This window comes from Heterodontus francisci, unplaced genomic scaffold (genome assembly GCF_036365525.1).
Source record: "Heterodontus francisci isolate sHetFra1 unplaced genomic scaffold, sHetFra1.hap1 HAP1_SCAFFOLD_62_2, whole genome shotgun sequence".
NCBI classification, from domain to species: domain Eukaryota; kingdom Metazoa; phylum Chordata; class Chondrichthyes; order Heterodontiformes; family Heterodontidae; genus Heterodontus; species Heterodontus francisci.
The window spans coordinates 3,281,666-3,300,214 of NW_027141112.1; positions in this window are offsets into that span (position 1 = coordinate 3,281,666).

The following is an 18,549-nucleotide window of genomic DNA, read 5'->3' on the forward strand; positions in this document are numbered from 1 at the left end:
TTTAACGCAGTTCCGCATTCTAATCCTATTTGATGTTTGCCTTTGTTTCGTCTGTCTTCGAATTTTTCTTGCTACTTTTCTCCTTCCTGCTCACAGTTGCGCTTCCCTCCAATCTGAGCTCCCTATCAGGTTCCAATCCCGATCTCTATTTAGTTTTAATGAGTCCTCACTAACACTGGGAATTCTCCCTGCTCCAATGTTAATCCCTGTCCTGATAAGGTGCAATGCTAAATCTTCTGTGGGTCCCAGCTGTCCCAAAACCGGTCCTAACGCCTCAAAACTCCAATGGCCTCCCTATTCCACCCATTCTCCAGCCACAAGTTAAAATCTTAATCCTTCTATTCCTATCCGCACGAGCAAGTGGCTCGAATCCTGAGATTACTGCTTTTAAGACTCTGCTATTTAAACTCTTCCCGAGCTCCTGAAAATCTGCTTTGAAGACCGCATCCCAGTCTCCCTAAAGATTGAACAAGCCCATTATTACTGTATTGCCTCTGCTGCATGCAGCTCCAATTGCCTGATTTATACCATGCCAAACACGGCCACAATGTGGCGACCTGTAAATCACTCCCACCAATGTTTGCTGCCACATGCTGCTTTTTAGCTCCACCCAAACTGATTCTACATCTTGCTCCTTAGATCTAAGATCCTCTCTCACGAATGCACTGATCTCCTCCCTTGCTAAAAGCGCGACACCACGTCCTTCTCCACTTCGCCCATTGCTCCCAAATTACGACTATCACTGAATATTTACTTCCCAGCCCTGGTCACACTGTAACCACGTCTTCTGAATGGCAATGAAATCATACCGATTCACCTCTTTTTGTCATTCAAATCATCTACATTATTTCTAATGCTTCGTGCATTCAGATAGAGTTCCCTTAAGTTTGTCTTAACATTATTCCTCATTCCCACCTATTTGAAATGTGCCTTCATGTTGTCTTCTTTCCAATTTCGGTTACTGCTTTTCTACTTCTTCTTACCAGTTTTGCTTCCCTCCTATCTGAGTTTCCTATTAATTTCTCAACCTCTGACAATTTAGTTTAAACTGCTCGTAATAGTATTAGAAAATCTCCCGGGAAGGATGTTAGCTCTGGCCCGGCTAAGGTGCAAAGCATCCACCATGTACAGGTCCCACATACTCCATAACAGATCCCAATCTCTCAGGTATCTGACACCCTCCCTCTGGTCACGTTTTAAATCGCTTATTCCTTCTATTCCTATGCTCGCTAGCACGTGGCACTAGGAGTAATGCCAAGATAACTGCTTTTGATGTTCTACTCTTAATTTCCTTCCAAACGCATTAAAATCTGTTTATAGGACCTCATCTCTCTTCTTTCCTATGCAAATGTTACCAATGTGGACCACGACCTCTGGTTGGTCACCTTCCCCCAGAAGAACGTCCTGCAGCTGCTCTGTGACATTGTTGACCATGGCACCAGGGCGGCAACATACCATCCTGGTGTCGCTTCTGCAGCCGCACAGATGCCTGTCTGCTTCTCAAACTAATGAATCCCCTATCATTACTGCTTTTCGACTCTTCTGGCTCCCCTCCTGTGCAGCTGAGCCACCTGTTGCACCATGGACTTGGCTGTTGCTGCATTCCTTTGAGGAACCATCGGCCTGACCATTTTCCAAAATGGATAACCAGCAAGTGAGATCCACTCAAGTGACTCCTGCACTACCTGCCTGCTTGTCTTAGACTGCCCTTGGTCACCCAATCCCTCTCATGCTCCTACCTGCTGTGTGACCACGTCCCTAAAGGTGTTATCCACGTCATTCTCTGCCTCACGGATGCACCACAGTGACTCCAGCCTCCCCTTGAGTTCCACAACCCACAGCTCAAGCCTTTGAAGCTGAAGACACTTACTGCAGATGTGTTTGTCAAAAACAGAGTGTGTCTCCTACTTCCCACATAACGCAGGAGGCACATTCCACTCGACCGAGGTTGTAGCCATCCATGTCAGCCATCACCATTTAAATTACTAATTTCCAGCCATGGAATAAAGAACTATGCTCACACCAACAGGCCTATTGAGGACTGTGTAAAGCCAAATGGCCTTTGGCATTTTCACAGACTCACAAATGTGCGGTAAGGCAAATGTTTAAATTGTTTTCTTGAAGTCTGACCGGGCACTCTCCCTGCTTGATTAAGGGACTAACCAAAGGTGGGACGTTCGTGCCAGTGGATACTATGGCAGCAACTGCATAGCGGATCCTATTGTCCAACTCTCGGCCCTTCATTGCCAGTGATCTTCTCCTACCCCATCTGCAACATCTGCAGGAGGGGCGGTTGGAGCTCATCCCAGTCTCGGTCGGCCGGCAGGAAAGCAGACTGAAATATGTCTACTCCTTCCACCGACCGCTATTTGTACAGCTGGCATGGGAGGAGGTCACAGAGGGCCACATTAATGTCGCGTTCCGGGGACCTCCATTTATACCTTCTGGAGCTTGGATTGGGCATGGTGTCATGCCTGTAAGGGGTTGGAGCAGGTTCGTAAGAACTGGCCCAACCATTGGGCTGCCTATCCTCCGTGGCCTAGGGTGGCGTCGTTGCACATCTCCCTACTCTCCCTACACCAGCAGCAGACAGCACTCAGGCTTTGCCAGCGGGCCTTGTTTTCCTGGCCTTTGGTGGAGAGAGGTAGACCCGTCTTGGTGGAAGGAAAGTGCAGCTCGAAACAAAATACCAGAAGGTGTGCCCTTGCTTGCGGGAAAACACCTTGAACCTGAGCTTCGCCCTAGACGTAATCTGGGAGCCCACATGCCACGCGGCTGAGCTGAAACCCAAGGAATCTGGGTAGGATGTGGCAGAAGTATAATCAGAGATCTCTAGTTAGATTAAGGTCCTTGAAAATACATGCCGATCCCAGTATAAAAGGGGGATGTCCCCTCCTCTGAAAGAGCCGTGAGGAACATGGTCTCTCGCCTGGCGTGGGTCCTCTGTCTCCCCCTACTGCCTGCAGAATCATGGCCTCAAGCTTCAACTGGCCGCACCCTATCCCTTGTAGCAGAGTGAGGAGAGAAACCACTGTAAATTTGGTAGCTCCCAAGGGGCAGGAGGGGGCCCGTATGTGTTGCCAGGTGTGCTTGTGGGGCGGAGGGTGCAGTGGACCTGGGAGGGTCCACACCACCGCCCTCGGCCAGCAGCCAGTTTCAGCTGCCTCTTCCTCGGGTGCCAAAGGTAGGGCGGACGGGGTGGGGAGACCTGTTCGTGTGAGCACCACCCTGTGTCCGCAGCCTGTTTCGGTTGCCAAGGATATTCCTTATCCAGTGGCCAATTTGCAACGTTTTCCGTCTGTTGGGCCTCTAGGAAATGACGGGCGAGGAGATAGTCTCTTGCTGGATTTCCAGAGTCGGGGGTAACCATCTCCCCGAGCCCGGTGATGGAGGTAGATGGTGGTCTGGAACATCTTTCGCCCAAAATCTCCGTTTCCTTGGAAGAACCCAGGGAAGGCGCTTTTGCCGTTTTTCCTGCTGGTGAGATAGACAGAGGTGGGACCAGCTGGTGTAGCCTGGACATCTTCTTCACAGTATGTAATGGGTATGTCGACTGCTAGCTGTAACTACCTAGAGGAAAACGGGGACTCACTGATGGCGCGAAGGACAATATTGAGTCCATCACTTGTGAGGCAGGAGACTCGCTTGTGTCTATTACTGTGTCTCCTCTTCTCCCCATTGTGAAATTCGATGCCTTCCTTGCTGGCTGCACTGATTGCCTTAATAGAACTTAGCTGGCCCTCGACCCGTGGTCAGATTCAGCTGTCATCAAGTGCGCCCCTGCTGCTTTCAGGAATGAGGTCAAGGACGTGGACATGAAAAAGATCATGCAGTGCCAGTTCAATGTATCGCTCTCCATGTTGATTGGGGAGTGGAAGGTGATGATCATTTCCAGTCCCTTCTCACAGTAAGTGTTTGTGGCGGTATCAAGTACTTGTGAGCCTCAACATCAATGGCAGCAGTGGGTCTCTATGCAGATTTTACAATATCTCAGTCCTGCAGGAAACCCACAGCATTCTTGTAGATGAAGCCACCTAGTTCCCGGAGTAGTAGGGTAGGATCTACATTAATCACGTTACCCCTACTTCCAATGGGATGGCAACCTTTTTGGCCATCGCTTTCCATCCAGATACAACACGCAGCTTCTGGTGGCAACTGTTAGCTGGGTCTCCCTGAGGCATATGCCTGTTTTTTAGCCGGACCTCTTCATTATCTGGAACATGGTTGCCTCCAGACAGGGCATTCACCTGCCGGCCGGGTGGCTGTCTCCTGGGATGGACCAACAGATGGACATAGAGCCAAAGCCTCCGCGACATCTGCTATTCAGTCAGTCCCACTCCCTGGCTTGATCCGCAAAGCCCTGCAACTCTATTTCTCTCAGATGACCATCGAACTTCCTCTCAAATTCCTTCCTCATTTCTGCTTCCACTAGCCTTGTGGGAAGCGAGTTTCAGAGAATAGCTGCAAGTGAGCTTTCTGCAGGAAACAATCACCGTTGCAAGACATGAAACCATCAGGCTTCTGGAGTGGGAGGGTGGCGTCCACATGTGACACCTCACCGCTTATTCAAGTGGGTTTGCTATCTTCGTCGCCCCGAATTTTCAGCAAAGATCTTGGGGATCAAGGAGCTTCTGTCAGGCCACTTGCTCCAACTCGCCCTTCTCCTATGTGCCATGCCACTCCATATTATGAAAGCGTACACACCCACGTGCAGCATGTTGCAAGCGTGCTTTGTTGTAGATGAGTCCACAGTCTTCAGCTCTGTCAGTAGTGGTGAGTGTATCAACCAAAGCCGGGGGTGGGGGGCGGGGCGGGGGGGAGGGGGTGGTGGTGGGCGCGCGGGTTTCAACTGCAACCATGAGGTGAGGGATCGCGCCGGACCACACCATTAAGGATTGTTTGAGCAGCTATAGTAAATTATCAGTTCCTCGGCTTGTTGGACGTCTGGAGGAATGTGCATCCCGAATGTGCGTCTCGAGGGTCAAATCTCCGGGGCTGGACTGGCGTGCAGATCCTCGGGGCATTCAAGACATGCTGGGGGTAATTGCACGTGGAGCCGGGGCGAAAGCGACAAGTTAGATGCCCCTCTCATGGCACAGGTTGGTCATTGACCTTTTGCCAAAGAAGGACGATCTCTGCCTGCCTAACATCTTGCATCTCGTCCACCCCCAAGGTATGGATTATAATATCTTTGTTGGGAGAATGTTTACCTGCTTGTATTCCATGCTGGCCCACATGATTCATGCCAACTAGTCCTATGCAGTCATGGCCAGTCCATCACAGCCTGCACCTACTTGGTTCCGGACCTGATCCATCTTTTCCAGAGGACTCATCTGTCAGTCACCTTTCTCTCCCTCAATCAGGAGAATGTGTTTGGTAGTGCAAATCCCAAATAACTTTACAGAATATTGCGCATGTTCGGACTTGAGCCTCATTTCGTGCCCTGTGTCTGACATTTGTAAACCGCTGCAGAGTGCCCAGTCAAAGTTAACGGGCCCTTGATTGCACCGCTTTGTTTTGGGGGAAGGGTACTTCAGAGATGCCGGAATATCAAGGCAATTGTGCACCATCTGCGTGGAGTCATTCCTGTGCAAACTTCACAGGAGACTCGTGGGTTTGGCTCTGCTTATGCCGAGCATGCGGGTCATAATCTCAGTTTACGCCATTGACATGCTGCTCACGATCACTGATCCTGATGACTTGCAGAGGATGTGCGAGTGCCAGCAGATTCCTTCTGTTGAATCCTCTGTGCGTAACAGTTTGCAGAAATATTCCAGATTCCTGATGGGTCAATGGTGGGTGGAGTGCATGCAGGGGAATTTTGCGTGGAGGACAGCGCACCTCCTCTGTCTGGTACTCTACCTGCGCCCCGCTGAGGATGTTTGGTCCATAAACTGGTAGGGATTGAAGGTTAAAATTCAGCTGTTGGCTAGGGCTCTGGACATGGCTGCTCTGTGTACTTTTATGCAGGGCCTCGATACTGTGGCATTGGTTGGCCACTTCGGTTCAATGACCATAGCCAATCTGATTTAGCAAAGTGACAACATTTACAGCTATCCAATAATGTGGATAATTGCCCAGGTATGTCCTCGCCACAAAAAGCAGGACAAATCCAATCTGGCCAATGACTGTCCATCAGCCTACCGTCGATCATCAGCAACGAAATGAAAGGTGGCATCGACAGTGCTACCAATTGCCACATAAACAATATCCTGCTCATCGATGCTCATCCTCTCTTCCTCCAGGACCATTCTTCTCCTGGCCTTGGCCCAAACACTGGCAAAAAGAATGGAACTCCAGAGGTAACATGACAGTGATTGTCCTGGATATTTTGACACAATTTAACAGCGTGTGGCAGCAAGAAACCGATCAAAACTGGAGCCAATGGGGAAGTGAGGGAACTCTTCAGTGGTTGGAGCATTAATAGCGCTGAAGAAGATTGTTCTGATTGTTGGACGTCAATTATCTCAATCCCAGTATAATACTTCAGGAGTTCCTAATGATCGGATCCTTGGCGCAATCATGTTCAACTGTTGCATCAATGACCTACCCTCCATTATAAGGTTAGACGTGGGAATGTTCGCTGATGATTATATGATGTTCAGTGCCATTTTGCAACTCCTCAGTTACTGAAGCAGTCGGTGTCAATATGCAGCAAAACCTGGACCATTTTGATGGTTTGCCTGGTTATTGTCAAGTGACATTTGCACCACACAAAGGCTAGGCAAAGTCAATCTCTCATAAGAGAGCGCGTACCCATCTCTCCTTGACTTTCAATACCATTTCCATCGCTGACTCCTCCATTTTCAGCATTCCTGGGCTTACCATTGACCAGAAATTGAACTGGAACCAGCCACATTAATAAGGTAGCTACAAGTGCAGGTCAAACGCAGGCAGTTCTGCGGTGAGTAGCCAAACTGCAAGCTTCCCAAAGCCTGTTCACCATCCACAATACACAGGTCGGGAGAGCGATGGAATAGTCTGCACTTGCCTGGATCAGTGGAGCTTCAATAGCTCGCAGGAAACTCGACACCATTCAGGACAAACATCCCACTTGATCGACACCCGATCCGCAACCATACACATTCACTCCCATCTCCACCAACGCACAGTGGCAGTACCGTGCACAATATACAAGATGTACTGCAGCAACTCACCACACCTCCTTTGACAGCACCTTCGAAACCTGTGACTTCTTCCAACTAGAGGGACAAGGGCAGCAGACAAGTGGCAACACCAAAATCCGCAATTTTCCCTCCAAACCAGACATCATGACTCGGACGTATATCACCATTTCTTCGCTGTCACTTGTTCAACATCTTTGTGCTCCCTTCCGAACAGCACTGTGGGTATACCTGTACCAGATGACTGCAGCGTTTCAAGGATGCAGCTCACCATCACCTTCTCAAGATGAATTAGTGATGGGCAACACATGTTGATCTTGTTGGCGATGTCACAATCCATGAAACGAATAAATAAATGACGATGACTTTTAATTGTTAGTTTGGGTCAGATAAAGAATATGCTGAGATATGAAGTTGGTTAATTCCTCAATTAAATACAATGAGTACGTGAGCTGATAAAATGTGTTGCTTGTTAAATTAGTCATCTGGTGATGTACTTCGGCAGAAGGGACATTGAGAGGCAAAACAGAATTAATCGCACTGTGCTATACTGTATGCGGGGACTTCTGGAGTGCATGTGCATGAATATTTGAAGATGGCAGTATACATAGAAAGAGTCGTTAGAAAAGCATATGAAATCTTGGGTTTTAAAACTAGAGACATAGAGTACAAAGCAGGGAATTTATGCCGAATCTTTAGAAAGCTCTTGTTAGACATCAAATAGGTTATTGTTTCCAGTTATCGTTTCCACACCTTATCTGAGTGCCCTTCAGAGGATACAGCGCCTCTCACTATTTAAAATATCCACTGACTTCCTGCTTTCCTTTCTCCCAAAGTTGATCACTTCACAGTTATTGACATGATATTCCATCAGCCATGTTTTTGCCCATTCACGTAGCCTGTCCATATTCCCTTCAAGTGCCCTTGCATGCTCCTCACAATTTACTTTCTCACCTGGTTTTGTGTCATCAGCACACTTAAAATTATTGCTTTAGGTCCCCACATCCAAATCATTTATGTCGATCGAGAACAGATGTGGCCCAAGCATTGATCCTTGCAGTAACCCACTAGTAATATCCTGCTATCCTGAGAATGACCCGTTTATTCCTACTCCCAGCTTTCTATCCTTTACCCGATTCTCTATCCATATCAATATATTACACCCACCCCCCCCCCCCCCTCACCCACACCCCAATCCCTACGTGGTCTATTTTCCTTTATTATCCTCCAGTATGGGACCTTATAAAAAGCCTTCTGTAAATGCAAAAACACGACATCCACTGGTTCTCCCTTATCTGTGTTTCAAGTGATACGTTCTAAGAACTTCAATAGTTTTGTCAGTCATGATTTCCTTTCACAAATCCATGTTGGCTCTGCCCAATCATATCATTATATTCCAAATGTCCAGTTTTCGCGTCGATTAATAATATTCTAACATTTTCCCTGCTACTGACGTCAAACTAACAGGTCTGTACTTCTCCATTTGCTCTCTCCCTCCCGTCCTAAATATCTCTTAAATTCTTCATATGCGTCTCCCTTAAATTATCCACAATGCATATCGCTAAAAATGTCGGCAACATATAACTCTCAAAATGTCCATCACACGTATCTCTTAAAATCTCTGCCTTGTGTTTGCATTAAAGTGCCAACTAGGCATATCCATTAATTTTCCAGTGCACAGATCGTTTGCAATGTGTACACACATACTCCTTAAAATATCTGCTATCCATATCCTTCAAAAGGTCCACCCATTTCGCCTGAAAATGTCTGCAATGAATAATCCTTAAAAGAACGCCATGCATGACACTGAGAATATTCCCATTATGGGACCCTTAACATTGCATAACTCACCTTTTTTGTCCCAACAAGGCTATGACTATTATTGCAAAAGGATACTTCTTGTAGTCATTCAGGAGAACATTCCTAAGAAATAATATGCTATGCATAAGAAAATTCAGATTTTCACTTTGTGTCTCTCAGTGTGGCAGTTTCCAATCATGTTTCGGTAGCGAGCGACATGAGGAGGCATTCAGTCTATCTGGTCTCGTGACTTTTTTGTTCTTTCTCCGACACTTTCTGGAGTTCTTCTACTTCTGTGATATCACTTCTAAAAATGTTCATGATCTCTGTTCACCCCGGCATTGAGAACCCTACCTTATGACCATCAGCCCATTTGTGTTTGGCTGGATGATTGGCTCAGAACTTGTTCTGGTTGCTGCTATCCCACTTGAGGTGATGGGATACCTGCCAAAGTTGTGAAATGGTCAATTCACTTTAGTTATCACGCTCTTCTGCCGACACAGGCAGTCCGAAATTTGTACAAAAACTGGTTCATTGTTTGCCAGGCTGCTGCAGGTTGTCAGAGTTCTCAACTTATTTGTGCTGGCGCAGACATAAATTCATTATCATCAGACATTTTTTCGTTTACATTGTGAAAGCAACATTTATGCTACATAATCCGGCGTGACAGAGGTGGAGGTAAGAGAGGAGGGGGAGTTTCACGATTGATTAGAGAAGACATCACGGCAGCACTTAGAGAAGATATACCGGGGGAATGTCCAGCAAGGCCAAATGGGTAGAACATATAAATAAGAAAGGGGTGATCACTTTGATGGGATTAGACGATAAGCCCCCCAATAGTCAGAGGGAATTGGAGGAGCATATATGTAGGTAAATCACAGATCGGTGCAGGAATCATAGGGTTGTAATAGTAGGTGAATTTAACTTCCCTAATATTGATGGGACTGCCTTAGTGCGAAGGAATTAGGTGGGGAAGAATTTGTTAAGTGTGTCCAGGATAGTTTTCTGAAGCAGTGTGTGCATGGCCCTACTAGAGAAGCGGCTACACTCGACCTCCTCTTAGGAAATGGGACTGGGCAGGTGGTTGATGTGTCAGTGGGGTAGCACTTTGGGACCAGTGACCATAACTCTATTAGCTTCAAGATAGTTAGGCAAAAGGATAGGACTGATCCTCAGGTTGAAATCCTAAATTGGGGGAAGCCTAATTTCGATAGCATCAGATAGGAACTCTCAAAAGTTGAACGTGAGAGGCTGTTTACAGGTCAAGGGACGTCTGGCAAGTGGAAGGCTTGTAAAAGTAAGATAGGAAGAGTTCAGGGCCTGCATGTTCCTGTTAGATGGAAGGGCAAGGCTGGCAAGTTTAGTGAACTTTGGTTGACGAGGGATATTGAGGGTCTGCTCAGAACAAATAAGGAAGCATATCTCAGGAAAAGGCAGCTGTGATCGAGCGAGTCCCTCGAGGAGTGTAGGGGATGTAGGACTACACTTGAGAAGGAAATTAGGAGGGCGGAAAGGGACTATGAGATTGCCCTGGCAGATAAGATAAAGTAGAATCGTAAAAGATTCTATAAACATATTAAGGGTAAAAGGGTAGCTATGGAGAGAGTAGGTCCACTTAAGGATCAGTGTGGTAATCTATGTGTGGAGCCACGGGAAATGGGTGAGGTCTTGAATGAATATTTCTCGTCTGTATTTACCATGGAGAACGTCCTGGGAACTAGTGAGTTCAAGGGAGGGAACAGCGACATCCTGGAGAATATCAACATTACGAAGTAGGAGGTGTTGAAGGTTTTGAAGCACATTAAGGTGGATAGATCCCCAGGGCCTGACCAGGTGTATCCTCGGATTCTATGGGAAGCAAGGGCGGAGAGTGCTGGGGCCCTGACCGATACTTTTGCAGCATCGTTAGCTATGGGTGAGGTACCGGAAGACTGGAGGATAGCAAATGTTGTGCCTTCATTTAAGAAGGGCAGCAGGAATAAGCCAGGGAACAACAGGCCGGTGAGCCTTACATCAGTAGCGGAAAGTTATTGGAAGAGATTCTGTGAGATAGGATTTATATGCATTTGGAAAGGAATGTTCTGATTAAGGATAGTCAGCATGGCTTTGTGCGTGAGAAGTCAAGTCTCACGAATTTGATTGAGCTTTTCGAGGAAGTGACAAAGAGGCTTGAAGAGGGAAGGGCGGTAGTCGTTGTCTACATGGACATAGCAAGGTCTTTGACAAGGTCCCGCATGGCAGGCTGCTCTGGAAGTTTCGAACACATGGGATCCAGGTTGAGCTAGCCAAGTGGATACAAAATTGGCTTGGTGATAGGAGGCAGAGTGTGGTAGTGGAGGTTTGTTTTTCAGATTGGATGCTGGTGACCGGTGGTGTGCCGCAGGGATCGGTGATGGGCCCTCTGTTGTTTGTCACATATGTTAATGACTTGGATGTGAATGCAGGGGACATGATTCGTAAGTTTGCAGATGACACCAACATTGGTGGTCTCGTGGGCAGTGAAGAATGTTGTTTAAGGTTACAACAGGATATAGATCAACTGGGAAAGTGGGCAAGGGATTAGAAAATGGAATTTAACGCAGACGTGTGCTAAGTAAAAAAAAAATTAGAACATTACAACGCAGCACAGGCCCTTTGGCCCTCGATGTTACGCCGACCTCTGAAACCATCTGACCTACACTATTCCATTTTCATCCATATGTCTATCCAATGACCACTTAAATGCCCTTAAAGTTGGCGAGTCTACTACTGTTGCAGGCAGGGCGTTCCACTCCCCTACTACTCTCTGAGTAAAGAAACTACCTATAACATCTGTCTGATATCGATCACCCCTCAACTTAAAGCTATGTCCCCTCGTGTTTGCCATCACCATCCGAGGAAAAAGAATCCCACTATCCACCCTATCTAACCCTCTGATTATCATATATGTCTCTATTAAGTCACCTCCCCTCCAACTTCTCTCCAACGAAAACAACCTCAAGTCCCTCAGCCTTTCCTCGTAAGACCTTCCCTCCATACATGGCAACATCCTAGTAAATCTCCTCTGCAACCTTTCCAAAGCATCCACATCCTTCCTATAATGCGGTGACCAGAACTGCATGCAATACTCCAGGTGCGGCCTCACCAGAGTTTTGTACAGCTGCAGCATGACCTCGTGGCTCCGAAACTCGATCCGCCTACCAATAAAAGCTAACACACCATATGCCTTCTTAACAGCCCTATTAACCTGGGTAGCAACTTTCACGGATTTATGTACCTGGACACCAAGATCTCTCTGTTCATCTACACGACCAAGAATCTTCCCATTAGCCCAGTACTCTGCATTCCTGTTACTCCTTCCAAAGTGAATCACCTCACACTTCTCCGCATTAGACTCCATTTGCCATCTCTCAGCCCATCTCTGCAGCCTGTCTATGTCCCTCTGTACCCTACAACATCCTTCGGCACCATCCACAACTCCACCGACCTTAGTGTCATCTGCAAATTTACTAACCCACCCTTCTACACCCTCTTCCAGGTCATTTGTAAAAATGACAAACAGCAGTGGCCCCAAAACAGATCCTTGCGGGACACCACTAGTTACTAATCTCCAGGATGAACATTTGCCATCAACAACCACCTTCTTTCAGCTAGCCAATTTCTGATCCAAAGCTCTAAATCACCTTCAACCCCATACTTCCGTATTTTCTGCAATAGCCTACCGTGGGGAACCTTATCAAATGCCTTACTGAAATCCATATACACCACATCCACTGCTTTACCCTCATCCACCTGTTTGGTCACCTTCTCGAAATAAGGTTCGTGAGGCACGACCTACCCTTCACAAAACCGTGCTGACAATTGCTAATGAACTTATTCTTTTCAAGATGATTATAAATCCTGTCTCTTATAACCTTTTCCAACATTTTACCCACAACTGAAGGAAGGCTCACAGGTCTATAATTACCAGGGCTGTCTCTACTCCCCTTCTTGAACAAGGGGACAACATTTGCTATCCTCCAGTCTTCCGGCACTATTCCTGTCCACAATGACGACATAAAGATCAATGACAAAGGCTCTGCAATCTCCTCCCTAGCTTCCCAGAGAATCCTAGGATTAATGCCATCTGGCCCAGGGGACTTATCTATTTTCACACTTTCCAAAATTGATAACACCTCCTCCTTGTGAACCTCAATCCCATCTAGCCTAGTAGTCTGAATCTCAGTATTCTCCTCGACAACATTTTCTTTCTCTACTGTAAATACTGACGAAAAATATTCATTTAACGCTTTCCGTATCTCCCCTGATTCCACACACAACTTCCCACTACTATCCTTGATTGGCCCTAATCTAACTCTAGTCATTCTTTTATTCCTGATATACCTATAGAAAGCCTTAGGGTTTTCCCTGATCCGATCCACCAATGACTTCTCGTGTCCTCTCCTTGCTCTTCTTAGCTCTCCTTTTAGATCCTTCCTGGCTAGCTTGTAGCTCTCAAGCGCCCTAACTGAGCCTTCACGTCTCATCCTAACATAAGCCTTCTTCTTCCTCTTGACAAGCGCTTCAACTTCTTTAGTAAACCACGGCTCCCTCGCTCGACAACTTCCTCCCTGCCTGACAGGTACATGCTTATCAAGGACACGCAGCAGCTGCTCCTTGAATAAGCTCCACATTTCGATTGTTCCCATCCCCTGCAGTTTCCTTCTCCATCCTACGCATCCTAAATCTTGCCTAATCGCATCATAATTTCCTTTCCCCCAGTTATAATTCTTGCCCTGCGGTATATACCTGTCCCTGCCCATCGCTCAGGTAAACCTAACCGAATTGTGATCACTATCACCAAAGTGCTCACCGACATCTAAATCTAACACCTGGCCGGGTTCATTACCCAGTACCAAATCCAATGTGGCATCGCCCCTGGTTGGCATGTCAACATTCTGTGTCAGAAAACCGTCCTGCACACACTGGACAAAAACTGACCCATCTGAAGTACTCGAACTATAGTATTTCCAGTCAATATTTGGAAAGTTAAAGTCCCCCATAACAACTACCCTGTTACTCTCGCCACTGTCGGGAATCATCTTCGCTATCCTTTCCTCTACATCTCTGGAACTATTCAGAGGTCTATAGAAGACTCCCAACAGGGTGACCTCTCCTCTCCTGTTTCTAACCACGGTCCATACTACCTCAGTAGACGAGTCCTCAAACGTCCTTTCTGTCGCTGTAATACTCTCATTGATTAACAATGCCACACCACCCCCCCCCCCCCCTTTTACCATCTTCTCCGTTCTTACTGAAACATCTAAATCCCGGAACCTGCAACATCCATTCCTGCACGTGCTCTACCCATGTCTCCGAAATGGCCACTACATCGAGATCCCAGGTACCAACCCATGCTGCAAGCTCACCCACCTTATTCCGGATGCTCCTGGCGTTGAAGTAGACACACTTTAAACCAAGTTCTTGCTTGCCAGTGCCCTCTTGCATCCTTGTACCCTTATCACTGACCTCACTACTCTCAACATCCTGTACACTGGAACTATAATTCAGGTTCCCATTCCCCTGCTGAATTAGTTTAAACACCCCCGAAGAGCATTAGTAAATCTCCCCCCCCCCCCAGGATATTGGTACCCCTCTGTTTCAGGTGAAGACCATCCTGTTTGTAGAGGTCCCACCTACCCCAGAAAGAGCCCCAATTATCCAGGAAACCAAAACCCTCCCTCCTACACCATCCCTGCAGCCACATGTTCAACTCCTCTCTCTCCCTATTCCTCGCTTCGCTATCACGTGGCACGGGCAACAACCCAGAGATAACAACTCTGTTCGTTCTCGCTCTAAGCTTCCACCCTAGCTCCCTGAATTTCTGTCTTAAATACCCATCTCTCTTCCTACCTATGTCGTTGGTGCCTATGTGGACCACGACTTGGGGCTGCTCCACCTCCCCCTTAAGGATCCCAAAAACACGATCCGAGACATCACATACCCTGGCACCTGGGAGGCAACACACCAACCGTGAGTCTCTCTCATTCCCACAGAACCTCCTATCTGTTCCCCTAACTATGGAGTCCCCAATGACTAATGCTCTGCTCCTCTTCCCCCTTCCCTTCTGAGCAACAGGGACAGACTCTGCGCCAGATACCTGTACCCCATTGCTTACCCCTGGTAAGTCGTCCCCTGCAACAGTATCCAAAATGGTATACCTGTTGTTGAGGGAAACGGCCACAGGGGATCCCTGCACTGCCTGCTGGTTCCCTCTCCTTCCCCTGACGGTAACCCATCTACCTACTGCTTTTACCTGAGGTGTGACTACCTCCCCATAACTCCTCTCAAAAACCCCCTCCACCTCCCGAATGATCCGAAGTTCATCCATCTCATCCGAAGTGATGCATTTTGGAAAGTTAAACCAAATCAGGACATATAGTAAATGGCAGGGCCTTGGTGTGTGTTGTTGAGCAGAGAGACTTTGGGGTGCAAGTACATAGTTCCCTGAAAGTGCCAACACAGGTGGACAGGGTGGTGAAGAAGGCATGTGGCATGCTTGCCTTCCTTGGCCGAGTCACTGAGTACAAGAATTGGGACGTCATGTTGCAGTTGTGCATAATGTTGGTTCATCCGCATTTGGAGTACTGTGTGCAGTTCTGGTAGCCACACTGCAGGAAATATGTGATTACGCTGGAGAGGGTGCAGAAAAGATTCACAAGGATGTTGCCTAGTTTGGAGGGCTTGAGTTATAAAGAGAGATTGAATAGGCTGGGTCTGTTTTAACTGGAGTGAAGGAGGCTGAGAGGGGACATGATAGACGTATATAAAATTATGAGTGGCATAGAGAGGGAAGATAGCCAGAGTCTGTTTCCCATAATAGGGATGACTGAAACTAGAGGGCATAGATTTGAGGTGAGAGGGAGGAGGGTTAAAGGAGATCAAAGGGTTAAATGTTTCACACAAAGGATAGTGGGTACCTGGATTGAGCTGCCAGAGGATGTGGCGGAGGCAGGGACAGTAGCAACATTTAAGAGGCATCTGGATAGGTATTTGAATGAGCAAGGCATAGAGGGATATGGAATTAATGCAGGCAGGTGGTATTAGTATAGGTAGGCATTATGGTCGACTTAGACTAGGTGGGCCAAAGGGCCTCCTTGTATGGTGTACGACTCTAAGACTCCATGACTCTAAAATAAGTAGGCAATGTCACACCTTGTGGACGCCATACTAATCAGCCAGCTAAGGCTCTTAATTGAACTCTGCTTGACCCTGCCATTATCAGCCTTTCCCACCCCAAGCAAAATGGCTTAGTGAGGACCCATCTGCCTCCTGAATGCAACCCCACTTTTTTCGGGGGGACATAAAATCCAACCAGAATTGTGGAGGCTGTTACGGCGTTTTACACGGTTAGACACGTCATCCTCCTCCAACACCTCTCCACTGTCACTTCCCTGGCTGGGGCTTCTGTCACTTGGTTCCACTTTTATCTGGCTAATCCTAGTCAGTGTGTCACTTGCAAAGGCTTCTCTGCCTGCTCCAGCAATGTTACTTCTGGTGTCCCCAAAGATCTATCCATGCCTCCGCCCCCCCCCCTCCACCGCTGTTTGTCATCGACATACTGTCCCTGGTTAACAGACAGAAAAATGTGCAGAAAAAATGGACCAAACAAGCAACATATACTCAGAGAAGCAGATAGAATGACAAATAGACAGAGATAATAAGAGAAGATAAAGGCAGTGTCAGGAAGTGAGTTTAACCAATAGAATGCAATGACTATATATCCTTTTAGACAACATCTTATAATGAGCCAGGAGAATGCTCGTGTCAGAATCAACAGATGAAACGAGCAGTCAGTTTAATGTCTGTTCTCCGTGATACACTTTGGGGTTTTATGTCTATTGTAAAGGTAATGCGTACAGGATGAGCAATTATCCCACTCAGTCTTGTCTAACTGACCCTACTCGCATTTACTGCAGGAGTTTAATCTGCTGTTCTGTACAATGTGGAACTTTTCGAGTGAACTGCAGTCTTGTGTAATCAATCAGAATGCATTCTTAACCCTTCTTCTCTGTTACAAACTTGGTCGCACTGCACTGTCCCTTTTTCTGTTTTCACGCCGTGTTTTATTGTTGATTCACATTGCATATTAAAAATGGTGGTTGGCGAGATATAAACGAAACACTGGATCTGAAACACTCCCAGACTCAGCCCAGTTTTATCTCTAACCTTTGAAATAACAGCTCGAATTGCATAATCTGCACAAAATGCCTCTTCCTGTGCGTTATCTCAAAATAATAAACTTCAGTCCTTTTATTTTAAACAGATGTCATTATTTCATTCTCTGTGTCAAAAACCTCTAAATCATAAAATTCACACAATAGTCTCTCTACAGTATTTCACATTTCAACGTTTAACTCACTCAATCCATTACATTCCCTGTGTTAATTCGCAAATTAAACACAGTTTGTAGGTCTGATTATATTAAACCTGTTCATATATTTAAAATGATGAACAAATTAGGTTTTTCGATATCTATCGCCTGTGAGCTCTGACACGTCTGAAAGCTTCAAGGACACTTAACAGCCTATTCCACCTCTCATATTACATCGTACAAAGGATTGGAGCAAACAGCAAAAAACTCATAGAGAATTTGATGTTTAATGGTCCATTTCTGCCATCCTTGGCAGCATGCCAGGTGAACAAACTGGGATAGCAAAGTGAATTGGTGATGCCGAAATCTATTGCAATGGGAGAAATCCAATGAGATTCCAGAACCTATGAGGACAGGACTAGACCCATCGGGACTCTAAGTGTTTATTGGAATGGTAGAAATCATTTGTTTTTCCAGAAATCAAATAGATAAGGACAAAAAAAAGAAGCTCCAGATATATACTGGGAAAATAACACTGTGCTTCTCTATGACTATTGGAAGCAATAAATCGATTGGAATCCAAAAATATTGGACAGAAAAAAAATGGGTTCCAGAAATCGTCTTGGCTGGGTGAAACCAATTAGGTTTACATAAAGAAATAGGTTCAGGATAAATCCGTTGTGTTGAAGAAATACATTGTGTTCGATAAATCAGTTGAGGCAGAAAATTCTTCTGGTGTTCCAAAAATCTACTGGGGTTCGAGAAATCCAGAATACGCCGAGAAATCCATTGGTGCATCACCAGTGGAATTATGACCGCCAATGTAAATATAATTCTTGCACCATTGTTCAGGTTCCTTCCAATAATTTCTTCTCTGGACAGCTAGAAAATTAAAATGAATGAGTTAGGGCACTGCATTGAAGAGCACAGGGACTCAGATTGTCAATAAAAAACACTTTTGTCATGTCGTGTCTGGTACCTTTGCATCTGCGTCCTCCAGTTACTGGCTATTTGTCACTGGAAATAGTTTCCTCTTCGTCACTTTGTGAAAACAATTGGTGATTTGAGACACATCTATCAAATATACTCTCAACTATCTCTGTTAAAAGCGGCATTTTATTCGCGAAAGGGGAGATGTTATTATATCAAATGCCACCGCGGAAATTTGATTTGAATTGGATTTCGAGTTTGGGGTGGACAGTTTCATAAAGGATCTGTTCTAAGCACAGCGGGCTGGCAGCGACTTTTGCAAAAACACAAACAACAACCTTTTCACAGAGACTGCGCTATCAG